The 23,176-nt window shown below is 47.1% G+C and overlaps 1 long non-coding RNA gene across 1 annotated transcript; it reads right to left on the reverse strand.

Moving 5' to 3' along the window:
* Positions 1–779: 779 nt before the first annotated feature.
* LOC146870649 (uncharacterized) lies at positions 780–9,499 on the reverse strand. Its single transcript, XR_014978849.1, has 3 exons — positions 9,365–9,499; positions 8,845–8,909; positions 780–8,694 (listed from the first exon to the last, which is right to left on the reverse strand). It is a non-coding gene; the product is annotated as an uncharacterized LOC146870649 (long non-coding RNA).
* Between the last annotated feature and the right edge of the window lie 13,677 nt (positions 9,500–23,176).

Below are 23,176 nucleotides of genomic sequence, written 5' to 3' on the forward strand. Positions count from 1 at the left end.
CATCGGCCCATCCGCTGCGTGCGTCCGCTCCAGCATGATTATCAAGCTTTCCCCCTACCGCCCACCAGCCAATCAGCTCTGCTCAGCAGCAGCTGTACTCCACCTAGGCACTAGACCGTGTTAGCAAAGCGGAAGTGCTGAGACCTGGGAGGGCAGTGTCGGTGAGGAACAGGTGAGCTTTGAGTTTAGAAACGAGTGCAGATTTTAGCTTTAAAAACAAGTGCAATTCAATTTTTAAAAAACAGTGTCCCAATCGCAAAGGTTTCAATTAGCAGCAGGGTATCGTTTTAAAAAGCAGTACAAGCTAAAACAGTATTTATTAACACCAACTGTTAGCGTGCCATGAGGACCGCCCTGGGAGATATGGCATGTCACTCTCTCGCGCTGCGCGTCCGCTCCAGCGTTATTATCAAGCTTTCCCCTTCCGCCCACCAGCCAATCAGCTCTGCTCAGCAGCAGCTGTTCTCCCCCTAGGCACTAGACCGCGTTAGCAAAGCGGAAGTGCTGAGACCTAGGAGGGCAGTGTCGGCAAGGAACAGGTGAGCTTTGAGTTTAGAAACGAATGCAGATTTTAGTTTTGAAAACAAGTGCAATTCAAGTTTTAAAAAACAGTGTCACAATCGCAAAGGTTTCAATTAGCAGCAGAGGGGAAGGTGGCAGGCACAAGGTTCTGTTTTACTTGTAAGTGGGGAGATATGTCTAATGCACATGGTCAGTGACTGGCTACCGCCCTCCCCCTATGACCTCACCACCCCCGGACACAGAACATAGACGTGGTATCTTTGGAAGGCGGGAGGTCGCAAGACCCCCCGGCCGTATTTATTAAGTTAAAAAACAATAAATTTTTTAATTTGCATAATAAACAGTTATACAAAAATAAGCAGGACATTAGATACATTATTGTCAACAGGTGTGAGTGACTATCCTTAACAAAGACTCTAATACAGATTGTTTCCTAACCGAGTCTAACATCCTCCTCTGCATTTTTGTATACTAACATTTCTGGGCCATATGGCAAGGTCGCTAACCGGTGTCAGGTCCTACTAGCTGCGCCTCCCCTACAGGTGTGCGCATGCGCAACCGGGCCCGGTAATTACCCGGTCCACGCCGTGAACTTCATTTACCCACTAAAGGAGGGCCCTTACTCTGCGCCATCCGGTGACGTCATGAGTATGCGCGCGCGGGGTGGCTACCAGCCTAAGGAAAGCGTGACTCCCCAACCCGCGCCCCTTTGAAGCACCAGTTACCTTGCCCCTGAAGTTCTAGGAGGGGCCAATGACCCCTCCCCCTGGGCGGGCACCTCCATAGGATGATGCCCGCCCCCTCAGACCTTCAAATAGTTGCTCACCGGTCATGACCTTACCGCATGCCCCATACCTAATAAATACGACGACCTATGGGAGAAAATTCTAAAGGACAACTACACTGACTAAAATCACACATCATGTATAACACCATAAAGCTACAAGGGAAAGAAAGGCCTAAACACGACTGCACCAGTTACACATAATACAGTATCATTCACTACCTTGGGAGAAAAAGGCCTACGAAAAAGCATAATCAAGAACATAACTTCACAATACAATATTGATCACTACAATGGGAGAAAAAGTCCTAAAAGAAAACCTCATCAGAAATTAACATTTCAGAACAGTTTACTGCGCCCAATGTCCGCTAGTCGGACTAGTAACGCATCAACCACGTACTCCAGAGATGGTGGGTGGGGGAAAAATTGAAGCCCCGAACGCCGGGGCACGTCCGTTGTGGGGGAGCGTCCAGGCAACAAGGGGGTCACCTGGGCGCTCCCCGCCTCTTTATCCCACAGTGGCCCGCCCCCCTCCCCTCCGACCCGGATGTCGATTAACGACATCCGGGTCACGGTGGCAGCCAATCGGTGGCAGGGCGCGCCCCAGTGGACACGCCCCACCACCGAGAAGTCCGGGGGAGGTCGCCGCACCGCCATGCAGGCGGGGGGGCCAAGAGCCCCCCCCTTTCCACATGGTCAGTGACTGGCTACCGCCCTCCCCCTATGACCTCACCACCCCCGTACACAGAACATAGACGTGGTATCTTTGGAAGGCGGGAGGTGGCAAGACCCCCCGGCCGTATTTATTAAGTTAAAAAACAATACATTTTTTAATTTGCATAATAAACAGTTATACAAAAATCAGCAGGACATTAGATACATTATTGTCAACAGGTGTGAGTGACTATCCTTAACAAAGACTCTAATACAGATTGTTTCCTAACCGAGTCTAACATCCTCCTCTGCATTTTTGTATACTAACATTTTTGGGCCATATGGCAAGGTCGCTAACCGGTGTCAGGTCCTACTAGCTGCGCCTCCCCTACAGGTGTGCGCATGCGCAGCCGGGCCCGGTAATTACCCGGTCCACGCCGTGAACTTCATTTACCCACTAAAGGAGGGCCCTTACTCTGCGCCATCCGGTGACGTCATGAGTATGCGCGCGCGGGGTGGCTACCAGCCTAAGGAAAGCGTGACTCCCCAACCCGCGCCCCTTTGAAGCACCAGTTACCTTGCCCCTGAAGTTCTAGGAGGGGCCAATGGCCCCTCCCCCTGGGCGGGCACCTCCGTAGGATGATGCCCGCCCCCTCAGACCTTCAAATAGTTGCTCACCGGTCATGACCTTACCGCCACAGGCCAGCATTGTTAACCGACGATCTGGCCTCCCCCTTTACCTAGACCTAAACCAGGAGCGCGCCTACTTTGCAAATCCCTCCAACCAGGCCCAGACATTATTAGACCACAAGACGTTCGCTGCCTCAGTCAAATGCACCCCGTCCCTCAAGTAAAAATGCTCGCCCCAGATACACCCATGTGGAATCGTCTGCAACTGGGGGGTCCGAAATAATTTGTCCAACTGTGTGTTGACCTTCCGTACCGAGTGATTCAACGCCCTGACCGAGACCCCCCCTCGCCACTGCCACCGAGGGATAAGTTGAGACCAAACTACTGTGGAACCCGGGCAAGCCCTGGCCACCCACCCCGCAGTGGAAATGATCTCCTCAATAAGCACGCGCCTCCCCAATTTTGCCAAATCATTCTCCCCCAGGTGAAGTATCACCACTGACGGGGGGGGCCGCTGCTGAGCTAAGAGTCCCTGGAAAAAATTCCGAAACTGGCTGAGGCATAAACCCCCCCTCCCGAAAAATGAGATATCAAACCCCTTTTGCGCTGCACTCGTCCTACGGTCTCCTGAAAGAAAAACATGTTCCGCACGCCTAACATAAGAGTGGCCCACAATCCAAGTCACCAATTTCTTGTGTCCTCCGTGCTGTGCCGATGTCGGTCGTTGGCGAGTTCCTCCCCTGCGTGACAGGTTTGAGAAACTGCAAAAAAAAAACAGAAACATACCAGGCGTGAGCACCATCCTGTCACAACATGTCAATTCGCACATAACTCTTGTAACGTTCGGATGACCATCTCCCCAGTTTCTTCACATTCTCCACTGAGAGACCCCTCGCCACTGCCTCAGTTGCCGCCCCAATCCTAAATGAGTGGGTGCCGAATTCCCTTGGATCGAAACCTGCCAGTCTGACCGTTAGCTCCAAGACCCGCCTAAACTGGTACCTGGTCAATGGTGTACCATCGGCGTGACACAGCAGTGTGTCCCCCGCCGTGCCCTCCCGCTGCCTGCAGAAAGCCTCCACATGAGAAACCGGGCAGCAAGGGTTGGCCCGCGCCCGGTGGAGCACTATGGTGTGACCCCGACAGTCCTGATCAGTTTTCGATCTCTGAATTGTTACTCTCATAACGTCCTCCCTGATCTCCACACCGGCCCACCGTATTCCACCCACTCTATCAGCTTTTGACCCAGCAACTAACTCCCCAACCCTCAAAGCCCCATAGAAGGCCAGGGAGAATGCCGCCTTGAACAAAATAACCTCCCACTGGGAGCTACAGACACTGTGCAGCGCCCCCAATAAGGCCGTCAGCCGTGCCAGTCCAATGGGCCTTCTCCTATCGCCCCGGTAACCCTGTAAACGGCGCCAACCCCTCAAGGCCTTGCGCACCAAAAAGGTGTTAGTGGGATCTCGCATGCCCTTACCCTGCGCGAAGAAGACCGCAGCCCTATGTCTGTTCGCAGTCGCCACTGAGCGCCCTTCCCTGTGCATCGATTCTAGGTAAGCTGCAAAGCTATCCTCCTGGGCCCACCTAACCTCCCATTCCTGCCCCAAAAAAGCCCGGTAAGACAAAAACGCCCCTTCGTAAGCTGTCTTGGTCCTGGGGGCTAAGCTAGCAACCACGAGGTCCTGTAATCTGGGGCACCAATCTGCCAAAGTACTGCCGGGAATTGCGCCGGCTGGGGATCTGCTGCAGGAAGATGTTCCCTGAAAACCTGCATTTTAAAGCGAGAAAGGGAGTCAGCTGCATTCTTGAGGATGCCAGGGACATGCTTGGCTCTGAAAACCACATTCCATTTTAAGCATTGCAACACAATCTCCTTTAGTAAGCGGAGTATGAATGGACAGCGTGCCCCCTGCTGGTTTATGCATTCCACAACCGTCATGTTATCTGACCAGAACACCACGGATTGATTGCATAAGTGTTCCGGCCAGACCATCAATGCTACCCATATCGGAAAAAGTTCCAGAAAGCCAATATTGGTGGTCAGTCCCCGTGTCCTCCATTCTGCTGGCCACCGCTGGGCGACCCACCTGGTACCCAGGATGGCGCCAAAGCCCGTACTCCCAGCAGCGTCCGTCCATAGGCCCAATTCCGCTGATGTGGAGGGAGGACCTGCCCACACTACTCTGCCATTAAAATCCTCCAGGAATGCCAACCAAATAAGCATATCCTGGCGAACCTCAGATGACAACCTCATGCGGTGATGTTTCTCCCGTAGCCCTTTCATAGCTTGGGCAATAGAGCGTGAAAAAGGGCGTGCCATTGGGATGACCCGCAGCGCAAAATTCAATTGCCCCACCACCTCCTGTAGCTGTTGCAATGTAACCTTGTCTTTGCGTAGGCATTGACGTAGGGCTGCTCTAAAGCTAGATACCTTGGCCATGGGTAACCTGAAGCATCCCTCCACTGAATCAATTTCGATACCAAGGAATTCCAAACAGGTGGACGGGCCAACCGTCTTCCCCGGCGCTAGCGGGACCCCAAAAGCCCGCATGAGCACACAAAATTCCTGCAACGCCCAAGCACACTCCTGAGATCCTGCCGCACCTAAGAAAAGGAAATCGTCCAGATAATGCATAACCTGCCGGTGGCCCGTCACCTCTCTCATGACCCATTCCAAAAATGAGCTAAACGCCTCAAAGTAAGCACATGAGATGGAACAGCCCATGGGCATACATTTATCCATATAAAACTTGCCATCGAAAGTGAAACCTAAGAGATGGTGGTCCAGAGGATGGACTGGGAGGAGGCGGAAGGCAGATTCTATATCTGATTTTGCCATCAATGCCCCTGGCCCCAGCGCCCGCAATAAGTCGACTGCCTGGTCAAATGAGGCATACTTTACACTACAAATCCCCTCATCAATCGCATCATTCAGTGACGCACCTCTAGGTGCCGACAGGTTGTGGATCAATCTGAACTCTCCTTTCTCTTTTTTGGGTACTACACCTAGTGGAGAACACACAAAATCGGGGACCGGCACCTTCTGGAAAGGGCCAGCTATCCTACCCAGGCACAGTTCCTTGCTAATCTTAGCAGCCACCAATGCGGGGTTATGTTGCACCGACAGTTGATTCCTGCAATGTGCGCTACCTGTGTACCCCCCTGCCGGGATCCTAAAACCTAAAGCCGGGGCACGTCCGTTGTGGGGGAGCGTCCAGGCAACAAGGGGGTCACCTGGGCACTCCCCGCCTCTTTATCCCACAGTGGCCCGCCCCCCTCCCCTCCGACCCGGATGTCGATTAACGACATCCGGGTCACGGTGGCAGCCAATCGGTGGCAGGGCGCGCCCCAGTGGACACGACCCACCACCGAGAAGTCCGGGGGAGGTCGCCGCACCGCCATGCAGGCGGGGGGGGCCAAGAGCCCCCCCTTTCCATGTGTGTGTGGGTTGTGTGACTGAATGCCTGCTTATGTTTAGCACCCCAAGATTCCTTTACCCCGTACTTCTCTTGTGAGCAGGAGAAAAGGGTTTGGGGGACTATGCATAATAGCAAATTTCAGATAGGAAACAGTGAATAAAGGGATGTTTTCCCCTCGATGGACTGAATGATAAAATGAACAACTCAATTTTCGCTCTCTATTGGATACCAATTAGAACCCATTGGTGAAACATATCCCCGTTATTCACATTTACTGATGTATACATTTATATATCAGAGAGAGAGTTCGCGAAGATGATTGGGAGCAGTCGCTAAGTGTTATTCTTCTAACCAATTTGTCAACCTTTGTCTTGAAGACAGAAAAGTCAGCAAAGTAGTCCTTCGGGTGTTTTTCTCTAATTCCAGGCGGAAGAGCTGTCCATGGTGCTGACTGGCTTTAATCAGTGTTTTCAGGCGTTCATGGGGTGATGTAAATATTCTTTCTTTAGAAGGCACGAGGATCGCACACGTATCAGCCTTTACTCCCCACACGCAGATAGTGAGTTGGCCCAGAAACTGCATTAGAACAGCGGGTGGTCCATGAAACAATGGGTGACAGTCAGTAGACACATGTGCAGCACATTGTTAAAGGGTGGACATTATTGCATAGTAAGAACAGGAGAGCGCATGTGCAGCATGTTCTCATTGCCACCCATTTGCTTGGCAATAGACCACGTTTTACGTGAGTCGTGATCACAGTGGGTTGGTACATGCAGTGGAACATGGACCACACAAACATAGTGTGGGAACCATGTGCGACAAATGAAAATGATCAATACGGGACACGTGCAGTATGTGAGTGGACCCTCCGTTTTCCATGCCTAACCACTGACACTGTGCGACATTGTGCGTGGACTATTGGTGGGTACATCACGGTACGCAGGCAGTGAGCTGATGTTTGCATCTGGACAGTCGATTGAAACAAGCTGGTCTGTGATATAGCCGTCAGCACATTCAGTTAAGCCAGGCCTGCACAGCTGTTTCATTATTCTCATTGAGGAAGTACAGTGGGGCCTGCTGTGCCTTCCCGCCCTTGCTGATGTGAGGACCGATCAATGCAGGGTGTGCAGAGGGGGAGGGGAGCCTAAGGCGCAGCTGTGATTGGGCGAGGGGGCGGGAGTGGCTGGAGCAGCTGTCGGGAGAGGCTGCACCCTCCATGTAAATATACACACCTCGACCCCCCTCGTCTCAGAGGGGGTGAGCACGACGAATGAAAAAGACAATAGAGCAAGTGGTATATTTTATTCATAACCGAACGAGAAACTGATCGATTCTTTATAGGGAACAGAGAGGCACTTTTGGGATTACACAGCGCGAGCGACTCAGCGCTCAGCCCGTCACGTGACCAGAGTGGGGTCGATGCCATTAATGAATGGGTCTTCTGGTTAAGTGTAGAGAGCCAGCGTGCAGTACTCGCATTCAAGAAAAACTACGGAAGCTCTGCGTGCTCAGTTCAATTCAAAGAAAGTGAAAGGGACCTATCCCTGTGCCAATCCTCTGCCACATCCAGAGTGACATTAAAATGGACGTTGTCCCTCAGTTGTACAATCCTCATGTGAAAGGCTATGTTATGTTAACTGGTTTTCTAAAGCTCTCGAATACTTGAAGGTGCCCTGGCGCTGGCTTTAATGACAAAGAGTGAAAAGAGTGGACCCATGAAACTACAGTGTCTTAAATAGCCAGGTTTTCAATGTTTTCCAGAAACTAATAGATTGGGCGCCTCCTTGATATGTAGCGGTAGAGAGTTCCAAGCTTTTGTGGCTCCCAGCACAACGCTCTTGCCGCCCCAAGCTGCATGCTTAAACATCGGACGCACTGCAAATTTTTGCCATGGCTGATCGTAGGGCCCTCCCTGGGGTGTACCACATAAAGCTATGTTGTAGAAAGAGTGGGACAAGGCCATGCAGAGCTTTGTAAGCGATGCAGAGTCCCTCGAAGGTGATTCTTTGTCTTCCAGTGCAATTGTTTTCTAGAATTGGAGGCCGAATGGTATTTGGAATCTTAAAAAGGAGAAAAGTGAAAAGCGGGAGTATTTAGGAAGAATCAGAAGACATAAAAAAGGGACCCTTAAATAGAGATTGGATTCCCATCAATTACCTTGGTGATCAGTATCATCATCTGGTAATCCTCCCAATTCAACAATATACCTCTTGATCATAGAGGCTATCACTTTGGGAAAACTCTCTCAAGTAGGTTACAGAAAGGAGAGCCAGAAGCAAGAGAAGAGCAGTTAATATGTTTCTTCAAAAAGTGATCACAGATGGATTCTCAAGTAACTATGTGAAATCGGGCAGTGCAAAAATTGTGTGTGCAATATTAAAATAGAAGAGAAACTATTTTTATTCTATATATCCCCTAACATTCTAAATAAAAACAGTGCAAAAAGCAGTGTTCATAAAGGACTGCTTTCTATTAAGGTCTACATGTTTCAGCCATTGGGGTAAAAATGCCAGAGGCTTTCTTCAGGACCTGTTTCTATTAATAGTTTGCTACTGCATCAAAAGCATACAAAGTGACCTAAAAAATGTCAAACAATCAATGAAAAATATAACTGATTCATTAGGTTGGAATGAATACAACCTTACTTTACAGATCCTCCGCTTCAAGGGATGCAGATGGCACCTAAGAAAAAACAGTCAATACTCACAATCAATTCACTTGAAAAAGGGCCCTCAAGCCTCTACTATATTACGTGATCTATATAATGCTATCACACTCTGCCCAATATATTTATATAGCAGTCTACATCATAGTACGTAGATCATTGCTCACCCGTCTTGATCGGGGAATAGACCTCACCTCACCTGGTACCTCACTCAGGAATACGAGGCCCTGCTCTAAAAAGGAATGAAACAGGAATGAGTGATGATAGAGAGACTGGTCCTAACCATAATCAGTCCCTCTCCTGACACTCAGCCCTACCACTCCTGTATTTATCATGTTGGTTCTCTGTACTTTGTTATACACAAATGAGTTCTACAACAGTATTCTTTCAGTAAAAATAGATTGATCGCCATAAGTAGCAGTCTCAAAATATTACTGAGTTCTGTCCCTGGAGTCCCATCCTAGATTCAATCCCTGTTGAACCCAGACATAAAAACAGAAAAACAGAACGAAACTCTACCGCTTTTTGCCCCCGCAAGATAAGAAGCAAAGAACTAAAGACCAAAAGCAAAAAACTCTTCGGGGCATCAACCTCAAACCTCTTTTGTAGGAAACATATAGGCTAGTCCTAACATCATGGACATAGTGCGAAAAGTATAGAGCTCAATTTCAAAAGGTAGTCCCATACCTGTCCGTTGTTGCCTCCGGCGGTGTCTGAGTCGAGGGTGGAGGTAACGAACGGATCAGGTAACCAGCTTTTTATAGTAGTCCTCCTGAGTACACATCTGTTTTGCATTACAGACGCTTGAAGCGCGTTCTTCCGACGTTGTTTACAGACTACAAAATGACGTCACCGGAACTTGTATTTCCACTGGTCTGCTCAAAAACCTTACATGATTGGATAATGTCCCGTGGCCTGCCCAAACTACAAAGTGACGTCACTGTGGCCACAATAGTAGTTCGCATATCATCAGACCGTGATTACTCATGCCCATAGGTTTCCTATATTAAATCCAAAATTGCTCACAGAGATCTAATGTTATTAGCGTCAGTATAGTTGAAACAGTCAAACAACAATCAAGCCAACCGGTGGCAACTCCACTCGGCGTGTATCGCTCCGGCTCCTCAACTGACGACCGACGTCTTTAATGTTAACTCTGACATAAGCGGCGCACTGACAACAGCTACCCACTGGTACCTCCCAAAGGTTGCACACTGCCGCCCTCGGGACTGGCATATATAGTGACAGGTTAAACGTCACTAGGACGGACTAGTGTACACTTTACTCATCAATCGCAATTTCTTATAAGATGTTATAATACATTATATGGTAGCTCATTCATCATTTGTCTAGTGCTAACTCGCTGTCTCATACAAATGTACATGTAATGATAGTATGGATTGCCATCATATCTGTGATGTCTCCAGATTTCTCTTTATTAAAGAACAAAAATGAGTGTTTAAACTCCATAGCATCACAAGAGGTCTAAATGACGATATACCGTGGACGAGTCTATAAGGCCAGCACGGTATGCGCCTGATGGTGATCCATACTATCATTACATGTACATTTGTATGAGACTGCGAGTTAGCATTAGACAAATGTAGAGAACCTATGGCACACTGCTTCTACTTTATGTAGAAACAAGTTGGCCAGCAGGTTGCAGAATGATTGGCTGTTTTCAACATGTGTTTTGATATTCGTAGTTAACTTGACAACCGCCTTCAGCAATTCTTTAATTACATTTTTGGCTTCTTCTATCTTATTATAATATTAGGAGGCCTTTTCCTTGGTAATGCGACTTTTGTATTTTGCTAAGCAGAGTTTGTATTTAACCTTTTCTGCATCCTTATAGGCAGCTCTCCATTTCTTTTCCTGTCTCCTGCAGCTTTTTTAAGGGCCCTGAGGTAAGCAGTGAACAACGGGACGAAATACTAGACTGTTTGGATTTAATCCGTTTTACTGGTACCAGGGAGTTGGCAGCGGTGTCGAGCCACTGGGTATATTGAGAAACAGCAACGTCTGCATTATCTGAGAGTTAGTTAAAAATTTGGAGAGGAGGTCTGGTTGAATAGTATGCCAGGCCAAGGACGTCAAACTAGTTGGACCGACTTTGGTTGAGGAGGTGTGCTGATAGATACGAATATCAAAATGGATGGCTCTATGGTCTGACCAGACTAATGGGAGAGCTCTGACATTGTCTAGAGCGGGGTTATTGGTGAAGATTCCATCCAGTGTGTGTCCTGCCTGGAGTGTGGAGACATCTACCAACTGAGAAAACCAAGTCCAGACAGTGTATGCAGAAGAGTTGCTGTGTCTGTTCTGATAGGCTTCTAGGTGGAAGTTAATGTTGCATAGAACCGTTACATCAGTAGTTAAAATGTGTTCCTCTAAAAGGCTGCTGATATCCTTGGAAAAATCTTGTCTAGGACTAGGTGGTCTGTAAATGACTATGCCTTTGAAGGACTGAGTTTTTGAAAGCCTGGTGATAAAGGAAACTGTGCAGAGAGGGAGCAGGGCTACAGCTTATTGTTAGGTCGGCTCTATGAACGATCACTATACTGCACCCCCTTTTCAGCAGCCTATCTGATCTGTACTTTGCAAAACCCTTGGATAGGGCTGCCGTCATCTCAGGATTGCAAGCAGGGTCAGCCAAGATTTAAGTGATAAAGGCCAGAGAAGGACTGCAAGTTTCCATGAACAGTCGGAATTCGGCGCTGTGCTTTATCAATGATATAATATTGGTCAACGCACAGAACGATGACTCACTGGACATTTTGGCATCGGTTTGAAGCCTGTTTGATTTAGGACAAACTTCTGGAACCCTGCTAGGTGGGGCGGGAGGGTGGGACTCCACCATAGCTACATAGGTTCCGCAACTCTGGCAGGTGTGAAAAGCATCAGCAGATACAGGATGGCAATCAATAGTGTGGCAATCAGCACCCTTACCTGGGTCAAGCATGAGCAGCTGGCCTCTACAGTAGATGAATGTTTGTGGAACTGTCCCCAAACCACCAGGGGCACTAGGCACAGTCCGGGCACGGACGGGTGCAGATGGGCTTGCCGTTGGCGCTCCTGCAGTGTGTTCTGGAGTTTCTCAAATAACCCGCCATGAAAAGAGGGCATGGTTGGGGGGGGGGGGGTGGCTTGCTGAGCAACAGCACGTCAAGTACTAGAACGGAGGAGCAATGTTAAAGAGAAAAACCGGGGTCCAGCAACCCCTGCAACCAGTCGCAGGCTCCCCTGCAGTACTGGTTGCTACTGGTAACTTAAAACAGATTCAAATAAGTGGGAGAAAGTAAAAACATAAAACATGTTAAAAGAAAGGAAATCACCCTTCCGATATGCCCCAAGCAAAATGAGGGAGCCAAGTACCTCCCAAAAGATGGCAGCGCTCTGCCTACAAGGAAAACAACTATGAGAACTTACACTGTGTCATTCAGCTGCTTGGATGCATTCTGGAGTCCTTAAATATCCCGCCATGAAAATGGGGCGTGGCGGGGGGTGACATGTCAAGCAACAGAACGTCAAGCACTAGAACGGAGGGGCAAAGTAAAAGAGAACAAGCATTTTCAATGCAATAGGTCTCGCATTTACGTGAGTTTAAGCTATTGGCATTATAAATGACAATGCCTTTTATTTATGTTTTAAAAACGAAAACAAAAATAAAAGGCATTGTAATTTGCAATGTCAATATCTCAAACTTGCGTAAATGCGAGACCTATTGCATTGCAAATGCTTGTCCGCCTTTAGTTTCCGTGTTTGTCTTACTCTGCCCTCCTTAGATCCTACCGGTCTTCTCTCCTACTCGTCTTTCTTTTTTTTTTTTTCTTTCTTTATATTCATTGGTTTTCATTCTTTCTCGCTTTTTAGGTCTCGCCTGAGCCAGCGCTTTAGTGCTGCCGAGAGTTTTAGTAAGCGGGATTTGGAAGTGCAGCCTAGTGGCTTTTCAGGCCTCCAGCTACAGTTCATGTGCGCCGGGCGCACGCACCATTTGGTAGCCTGCGTGATAACTTTCGCGGCCGCTTTGATGTTCTCAGTGAGCCACGCGGCCACTGAGAACATCAAAGCGGCCGCGAAAGTGCACACCATTTGTCAGCCTGCGTGCCTCTCACCGCCTACCCCCCTCCCTTATCCCACTTCCTGCTTGTTACAGATTGACCCCTGGGGTATGGGTACAGGACAGCCCTCTTTGAGAGGGGGCCGTACAGAGTCGCATGCGATGGTCACTACAGGAGAGACAAGCAAACACTTACTTACAGCAAGCACTCAAAATAAACATGACATTTACCTAATCAACAGACCAGCGCTCCGCCTCTGATCGGTTGCAGCCTATAATGCTAAAATCCATACATTTTGGGGCTACATTAATATACTGTTTGTTGTTGCAAGTGACTGATGAACTGTCTGACATTGATTAGATTCCAGAAGAGGAGCTCTTCTCTGACAGCCCAATGTCCGATCCCATGCCAGGTGCGGATGTTCGTCGCCTCTACCTTTCCACATCATTTTCAAAGATTCTGCTAAAAGTGCAAAGTGGTGCCTTCTTCTGAAACCCTGATCCCTTCACCCCCAGCCTAGTCTTTCGATTCTTCATTTAAACAGGGTGTTCACTCACACCTGACCTGTTCACATTTATTACAGTGTTATCTTACGTTTTCTTATGTTATGTGACGTTCCTGTCACGCACATTCCGAATGGCATGGCTTCACAGTGCTATGGGTCTGATGAATTAAGGTGGAGGTCAGAAAGCAGTCAGTGTGTTTTGCACACTGGCTGCTTTGCAACCCCACCCTCGTGTTGCCCTGTGACGGGTGTATTAATCCATTGCATCGCAAAATTCCCCTTCAAAGCAGTTGCAAAAAATCCAGCTCTATTAACATTTATGGGGCCAGAGACTTTTTGCCACTGCCTGAGAATGCAGAATTGAGGCCTGCGAGAGAAAGCAGATCTCTGTCCCTGCATTCTCATTCATGAAAAATGCTGAGATTTAAAAAAATATATAAAGTTGCAAACGTTCATTTTCGCATCTGTGTCACGGAGATTAGCTTCCACTTAGCAAATGGGATACTATTCTCTGGAGGGAGTCGGTCACAAACCGTTGATATATTCCATTCTGATTTCGAGGTGGAGGGGGGTGTCCCTTTCATATCCCCTCTCTCTGCAGAAGTGTACGCAATCACAAAGGGTGTACTGCAAGTGAGAAAGTCATTTACAACTTCTCCTGTGTATATAGTGACATGACTTTTTTGTAGTCGTAAAGCCTATTCGTTTGTGAATTGCAGGTGTTCCAACCGCAAAAGCTTAGGACATGATCTATCCCCATATGTCTTAAATTGTCAATCTAGAAAACCAAAGGGGGTTCTGGCTCGAATGGCAGCAAAGCCAAACCAATTATAATGAAAGAACAGAATACAAGCCACCTTCAGTTAACCAGACACAACTCCACACACCCGTAAGCCTCTTTATTAATAACTAGACTACGTGGTTGTATTGTCTCTATGTTGTATGGGTGTGTCTATTACTAACCAGGTGGTGATCTAGTGTTGATTTCACAGAAATAGGTAACCAAGTTGGCTCTCCTTCCTTTTCTCTTCAGAGTTGTGACTGAGTTCTCCGTTCCTTAGACTAAGGTAAGACTCCCCTGTTGACCATGCGGTTGTGCACTTACAAAGTGGGTCAGCTTAGTAAAATCTTTCTTTTCTGCTTTGTTTGCAGTCCTATGTCGGTCCTGATGAGAATCCCTGCCAACTAAGGGATTCGAAACGCGTAGACCTTGTCTTTTCTACGGTCAATCTTGTAAAAAAACAGCATTAAGCCCCATCATTATGTACAATAGTGGTTTGATGACCTATGTGTAAAGATTATCAAATTGTAGATTTCTGTCGTATGTTATATGTTAGTGTGGATGCATGAGTAGTATGAACGGTATGAATGCTGGCCCTATGGGCGAATGAGCACAGTGGTGTCTAAATGTTTTCAGTATTGCCATCTTCAAGTTAAGTTCTGTATATGTGGTGTAATGAATATGTACTGTATCAGTTTTAAATGTTTTTGAACGTGAACTAAAAACAATTTTCATAGGATTAAATCCAACGAAATAATCGGTTGTCAGTGTTCTTGTTTCATTCAGGTCACGGGAATTGTAGGTAAATTTACACGCAGCATTGGCTTGTATTCTGTTCTTTCATTAAATTGTCAATAGCAAAAAGTACAGGTAGATGCTACACACACGTGTTATAAGTGTCAGCGGCACAGACAGTTTTTCAAAACATTAAACAACGAAGACCGCATCTGGCAAAATTAAAGCCCTTTAAAAAAACGTTGCCTTCGTGATGAAGGCATACTGGTATACCAGGAAAGGAACACAAAGTGACCCTTGCGTGGCGTCGTTACTTCCTTTGCCGTTGAGGATGGGTGAAAACACTGGTCCATTTCATAGGATTTTCTCCAAAAAGTTCACAAACTTTACAAATGGAAGTCTTCTATTTCCTGTGCTTGTTCTGGATTACTTTCTGTTAGTGTTTACTGCAATGCGTATCCCATCACAGCGGGAAACAGAAAACCCATGGCTGCGTCACCGGAGGCTCCACCGAGCGAAGGGGCTGGCGAGGGTGAAAGGCCCAGCATTACCTCTGTGGAGTCAGCGTTAGTCAGCGTTAGTCAGAGGACTTCTTACTAAACCTCTTTCTTCTGTGCTTCAAAAGGTAATGTAACCCGACAACAGAAATGTGCACTTTACTCAACCTCAACCAAGGGGAATTACCACCTACGATAGTCACAATAATGCATGAGGGTTTTGTCCAATACAGACCTCACCATGTAATCAAACTACTTTTCTGCCGGCTGTAACTTTACCATGCAGTAGTAAATTTCAAAGTCGAGATGTCAAACTGTGTCAGAAGCCTGACACTATGCACTGTAAACTGCTGTCTTGTTTCCTGGTCGGCAGTAATTATGACTGGAGGCATTAACCCCAGGCTCTACCTCTATACAGGAAGGCAATAATCAGACCTGGGGTAATATCAGCAGCGCGTCGTTTACCACCAATGGCAATTCTTACATAATAAGGTTCTGCTCCTTTTGCATACTGATCTCTTTCTACCACTGAGTACAATTATGCTCTTATTGACTTGAGGTTGTTGCCAATAAATAATTGCAATAGAAGGTATTTAATAGTGTTAATTGACCACAAACAGTTTCCTATCACTTTCAACTAAACAAAAAGAATATATATGTCAAAAGATGTTTTTGTCCTACTCATAAGGCTATCTGAGTATTAATTCTAATACTGGCTACATAGTAAATAGTTCAGAGTGTAAACCATGTCACCACTGCCACTACAGGCTGACAGTTAATACCACTTCAGAAAATAGCCATGTTCTCATAAGAGTATTTTAATTATCATCCAAACACTACATGCCAGTGCTAAATAGGTACATGTATCAATAAAAGGTCTGTACAGTTTGGGTGACTTGTGAACAGTGGCGGCCTGCAATTTTAGCAGAGAGGGGGCATGGGGCCAAATGTCCACATACACACTCACACCCATGCATTCACACACATCCATTCATAACACTCCTCCCTGATCAACGTTTACATGGCACCTCTTGCCAGCATCATAAGAACACACAACATCAACATCATTTCCTACACCGATGACACACAGCCCATCCTCTCCCTCTCCCTCACCGACACAAACACCACCACCAGGAACAAATTCACCATCTGCATGTCCAACATAGCAAACTGGATGCGAGAAAACTGCCTCCAGCTCAACACAAACAAAACAGAGGGCCTGATCTTCGATCATGCCAGAAACCTCTGCACCATCCTTGACAACAAGCTCTTGATGAACAAACAAATCAACACCGTGATCTCGTACTGCTGCTCTATTCTCAGAATGCTTGCAAATGGCTTCCCACACACACAAGACGCACAGTCACCCAGGGCGTCATCACCTGCAGACTCGACTACGTCAATAGGAAGAAACACTACATTTCAATTCTCGAACATCTCACTATTCTCAGTAAATAACAAGCTATAAGAAGTGCATACCTTGTAGGGTTCGATGTCAGCTCAGCCGACTCCCACCGAAGGGCATGGCGGACAATTCTATTCCTGAATATACAATTACGCCTAATCCCATGCCCATGTTGTGTGCTTCTTCCAAAAAGTGCCAACTGGGCTCCTTCTATGCAAATAGGAACATTTTGCCTTTGTGTGTGAGTCTAGTTTTATAGGTCGAGCCTAGAGCAGCGCATGCACGGCTTGCTCGACTTTTAGTAAAGGGGTAAAAAAAAGTGCTACCAGATGCTGCCATGGCCGGCCTAGAGCTTGAGTGCATGTGCGCGTGCGCACGCTTTGCGTGCCTCTCTCCGCGCTTCAATTCCCTCCCCCTCCTCGACCACAGATCTCCACTTTCGCACGCACGCACTCCCGTTCGCGGCCGCGGCCGCCTTCGCACCCCCTTTCTTCTTCAAAATCTGTCTGTCCTTGATTACTATCTGCTTTCCATTTCATCCGTCTCTCCCTGCTGCCTCACTGCTTCCTCCATCCTGCCCTCCCACACTCCTCACTATTCAGTCAGGCTCTTTTAAATCGTACACACACTGCAATACAGTACATAGTGCTGCGAACGGAGGAAGAAAGCCAATATCGCTTTCTACTGCCGCGTGTCGCTCGCCCCTATTGACGTCACATTTGATGGTGGAACAGACTGCTCATTGCAGGGTCCTTTTCCCCTTAATGCCCTGATTCACATCTCCTTTAATTACTCACAATTACTTTTTTATGGAGAGTAAATGCAGCGCCTGTCATGCGTGTTTCTGCTCTTGGAGAGCAATGTCTGTTTTGCCGCCTAGTGCAAAAAATATTCCTTCTGATAGGCGACGGGGAAGCATTCCTCATAGCTCCCCCGCAGCCTTTCCACACTGTGCATCCCTCTGACAACCATTTCTGAAACACTATTTAAATCATTTAGTATTCTGCTCTTAGCTTTCCTAGCTTTTGAAAGATTCTGCATTGGAGGGCTAGTCAATTACAGTGCACATTACCCAAAACAATTTAAAGCTTGTTGCTGTTATGTTCTTTACACATTTCTTTTATTATTCCTAACGCTGTCTGTGGCTTGAAGTGGGATTACTTTCCCCTTTTGTGCCACATCAGAAGTAGGATTTCTTAAAATAGCCGAACTTGAAGCATTTAGTTTTCGCTTTTTAAGAGTGTGTTTCCTTCTGAGCACAAGCATATATGAATCTACTTTTTTGTAGAAAATCGCTGCTGTGATCTATTCCCCCATATTTTTCTTTCATCGCATAATTTTATTTATAGCGCGAGCCTAGGGCACTGGAACGTTTTACAACAGAACAGGTTTGCGTTAACATTATTTCCTGGGCACAAAGAGAATACGTATTTCGCCCAAAATCACATGCTGCTGAACTGAAGTCGGGATTCGAACCTTTGTGCGCCAGTGATTCAAGGTCGGCAGCTACAGTCACTAGATTTACTGGCCCACACTGGTGTGGGAAGTGTGTCCCCCTTTCTTGAACTATGGCCGCTCTCGTATTGGGGAGGAAAATAAATCCAGACTTCCGTCCCCACAAGTTTTTGAAGGGCAGCGTCGTAACAGGCAGCGTTTTATTCTCGGCTCTCCCTTTAGAGTTCCCTTGACGTTTTAGCTCCCGTGGTTTGCTGGAGGTTTCTGATCCTTCATCTGCATCTCCAGCAGGTCACACGGGCACTGTTCAGGCGAGTTCATTGCTCCAGCCCACCCCGAAGGAGGCCTGGCTGCGGTAGACTATCAGGGCCGGACTGGCAATACCGGGCACCGGGCAATCCCCCGGTAGGCTGGATGGGGTGGGGGCCGGTTTTTTGGCAGGGGGCCGGTTTTGTTTCTGGGGCCGATTTTTGGTCCGACGGCGTTAGCCCGAAGAAAAAAAATCAGTGAAGTAAGTTCATGAGTAGAGTACACACTCTCTGCATGCTTCTCTCCTTGCTCTGTGCAGGGGAAAAAAAGCACAACTCTATTCAATCTCTGCAATCAGCATAAATAATGACATACGAGCACTGTGCACCATTTAATAGAGTGGGTGGGTCGCGCGCAGTGCGCAGATGTCTCTGCCGCCGCGTCTGCGTGGCCTCTTCAGGCGGCTGATGGTGATCATGCGCATTCGGCTCGCACAATAAAAAGTGCGCGTGACCGGTGACTGAGGCCAGGTCGAGGAGCAGAGACTGAGATGACGACACCTGGTGAGAGAGGCACCCCTTAAAATTAATTATTTCTAGCCCCCTCAGGCAGCCCATCATTTATTTTTTTCTAGCCCCTGCTGCCTGCCTGTCCTACTCCTCCCTGGCCTGCTGCCGCCCGCCCTCCCGTGAGTCACCTATTGAGTCAGAGAGTCACCGTCACTCTAGTGCCTGACTGCCCGTGTCCGAACTCCGGCGTCCAGTTGTTTGCATGATTCTGGGCCGGGATTAAACAAAAGGTATAGCGCCCCCCCCCCGCCCAGGGGGGGCCTTGACCTATACCTTTTGGTTTAATCCCCGGTCCTGCGCAGGCCAGGCGCAGCACAGTAGCGCCTGGACCCTGAGTGTGGATTTATTGTGAGCAGGGCAGCCTGGCCTGCAGAGCCTGTTGGCGACTGTGAGCAGGGGCCAGGCGGACGAGTCACAACCTGGCGGAGGCCGAGCCGGTTGCAGGAGCGAGGTGGTGGTGGCGGCCTGCCTGGCTTGAGTGGTTGAGTTGAGTTGTTCAGGCCAGGTTGAGTTGCGCTCCTGGTCTCGGCTCGGGCGGTAGGCCGCGATGCCTGGGATCGAACGGGCACGGCGAGGTTTGTTCCTTAGAGCAGGTGATACTTTCAGGGTGTGTGAGGCATGGTGGGGCATGGAGACCGAAGCATTCCATTTCCCTGTAGAAGTACGTTCACCAGTGATTATACAAAGAGTGAACGGGTGTTGAAAATCCACTCTTTTCTCCACCTTGAATTCCATTTTCCATCAACCCTGCACCAATTTTGAATAGATCCATTGAGCTGTTTATTCATGTTTCCATCCGTGGTATCGCTCTTTGTGTTCCATCACACCATCCGTGGGTGCCTGTATGTGGGCCCTTATTAGTGCTTTATGTGAGCAAAAGTGTACCTTTGTGTGTTTATCTAAGGATGTTGTGTTGCCACTATATTTTGTTCTCTCAGTGTGCATAGGTACATTTATGCTTGTTAGCATGTGTGCAAACATTCCTCTATACTTGTTGGCTTGGCCTCCGTGTATGGGTGCATGATGTGTGTCTGATTATGCGTGTAGGTACATATACTGTTTGTGGGAATAAGTACCCAAACGTCATGAATGGAGGTCTTCTTGATTATCTGTTGGCTTTTGTGTGTGGTTAAGCTCCTGTATGTTTGCCTCTGCACATAGGTACTTTTCTGTTGATTGCTTTTTTTCACTCGTATACATATGTACATGTATGCTTGTGTGTCCAGGTGCCTGTCTGACTGTGTTTGTTGGTCTGTGTGCAGCGGTATCTCTAGGCATGTTCATCTGCATGGTTGCATAAGGTGCCTGTAGATTTGTTATCACCATCAACCCCCTCTCCATTTGTCCAACTGTCAATCCATGTATGCTTTAATATTGTTCTTGTGATTAGATGCACATTGTATGTTGCAATGTGTCTCTGTATGTGTGTTTTTCTGTCAGTAACAGAGTACGTCTTTATAGATGTGTGCACAGGTTCTGTCTGCTTGCTGATCTGCATGTAAAAATCCCTGTGTGCCCATTTATCAAGGTATGCTTGCTTAGCTGTGTGTGCTGGTGCGGCTATGTATTTTAGCACTCAATAGAAGCTGTTATTTCAAGACGTGGAAAAGACAGTGGGACTAGACACCATTCTTTATCTACCTAAAATACTACTTCCTCTGCAGGGGGTCTAAAAATGAAGCCAACTTCTCTGCGCCTATTGTGTATTCCGCCACACCCCAATCCATCTATCTATTTGCCCATCCAACCCTCCATGCATCTTATACGTGCATTGTATATGAATGTATATGTATATGAACGTGCATTGTATATGAATGTATATGTATATGTATGTTTTTAAGTTTAACCTGACTGTTCACTGAAATCCTAAATCGATGTGCGCGGGCACCTCATGTGATGTCTTTGATCGTTGCCCCTCAAACCTAGAAATGTGTGACATTTTAGGTGTGAAGACTTGTAGCCCTCCACTCAGTACTGCCGAAAAAGTTGGTAATTGAAGTATTGACAAAATTGATTTTGCAACTCATCCTTAGAGGAAAACAGCAGACAACACGTGTTTCACGCTGGCATTTATCACAGAGCTTTCGCCAGGCTGTGAAGGAGCAATCACAAGACATTTGTAGGCATAAACCATTCTTTCTGCATAACAACCTTCACCATCACCCATTAGCGACAACCTTGTAATTGAATATAGAGAAACCCCTCAGTTATATCACCAAATAGAAATGTGCAAATCATAAATTACCAGTAGAGATATAAAAGAGTGCAAAATAAGACCACACTTTCGTGTTCATGAACCAGGGGTGAGGTTGTGAGTGTGATGCTGTTGTAAGTAACGGGGGCAAAGGTTGGGGTCAGCAAGTCTGCTTAAAATAAAACTTGGGGCTTGTGCTGAAAAATATATTTTAAGCAGACAAGTTATATTTTTTTTAATTGTCCGGATTTATTTCACAAGAAAGCTCCTTTCTAAGAAAGGAGTTTGCGCTGTTAAAATGCGTACTTGTGTGTTCAGTGAGGGGTGGTGGTGCTGCCTCCTGCTAGAGCCTCCTCTTTTGCTGTGAGGAAACAGAAACGGCCCCAATCAGTTCCGCTTGGCTAGCGAGTTGGCACTTGGCAGCCATGTGCCAAACAACACTCTCCATGGCGCGCGTAAACAAGACACACACAAACAGGGAGGCGGTGTGGCTTCATGGCTTGTTGACAAGAAGAGGTAGGGACATGGCTGGCTTTGTGGCTGGATGACATTTCCTGTATTTGGCTAACCTGGGCGCCAGAGAGCAGCCCATCCAACCCCCCTCATTTCCTCCAAAATACAACACAACAAGCATTGGCATAGCCAATAGGTCTCGCTTTTGGGACCTTATAAGTATTTAGTTATGCAGCACAATATCCTTCGTGGAACAACATTAACTGTTGCATGGCTAAACACTTATAAGGTCCCAAAGTCTATGCCAATGCTTGTTTTATATAGGGCTTCCTACCACACTTTTCTCTTTCTTAGTGTATTAAGTAGCAGTTATTGCTTTTACCCTGTTCACTGTTAAGTTTACAAATCTTGGAATCATGGGACGCTTAGTTAGTCTTCGTTGACTTACATGCTGGCATTGCCTGAAACAAAGTACAAGTGTGGGGAGGACCTGGGTGGACGGAGTGAGTCCCCTCACCAATTTTAGAGAGCGGACACTGCCCCCATCAGCTTGAGTCGGAAATGTCATTCTTTTTTTATAAGAAACTGGAACTCGTGGTGTCCCCTTACTTGTACCCAATCTCTACAACTGTTATATTATAGCCAGGGCCAATGGAATTATATGTAGGGGAGGACCAACTTATGCAGTAGGTTGACTAAATTATGTGGCAACAAAAGGCAAATAATGCTGCACATGTTGTGTTAGCATAAGCTTATTATTTTTGCTTTTTAACACATGTAAACACTTTTTTTCAAATATTGTACCTCATTATTACCAGTTTAATACTCCAAATACAGAAATAAGGAACCTAAAGGGGACCAGTCAAACTTTATAAAGGACCCTCCACTGTGCTGCAATGCGTTTCTGCATTTTTAGTAACTTTAGCTCCATGGGAACTTAATTTTTTTGTTGTTGTTAAAATCTGCAGTTGATGGGTCATTTGTGAAATGCTGCAAATCCATAATTGACGCGCAAAACGCAGCAGCCTCAACATCGCATGATTCCCCAGTGTCTTTAAGGTCATCATCTACTATTTACTCTGCTTTGAAAGTTGATACAATTGTATATGTAATGAAAAATGTGCTTTAAAATTAACCATTTTGGTCTGTCATTTTCCAAAATTTTCTTGGTGGGGAGAACCCCCCCAAACCCTCATATTAGCGGTGGGGCTCGCTCGCTGCGATCGCTCGGTGCCGAACGGGGGCTGGTCTGGCAAAATTTGCCAGGGCTGCTTTCAGTTCCCAGTCCGGCCCTGTAGACTATTGCAAGCCGACTCAGCAGACTAACGCTGTGGTGAAGGTGGAAGGACGCCGAGACATACAACTTTGGAAGTGCAAATAGGATTAGCAAAGTGAGCAGAAATTAATTTACAGCGAGGCTGGGATTCTAATAACACTGATCACGCACAGGGGATTACGAGGTTTATTGAAAACCCGATATTGAATTTCAGCTCATTAAAGCTAACTGAGTTTTAATCAGCGGTGGAAGAAAACGAAAAGTATGGGACCTGTGATACTTGCTGCAAAGGGGACAGTGTTAGATATATGGCTGAAAC

This window comes from Triturus cristatus, chromosome 1_1, assembly GCF_964204655.1.
Source record: "Triturus cristatus chromosome 1_1, aTriCri1.1, whole genome shotgun sequence".
NCBI lineage: Eukaryota > Metazoa > Chordata > Amphibia > Caudata > Salamandridae > Triturus > Triturus cristatus.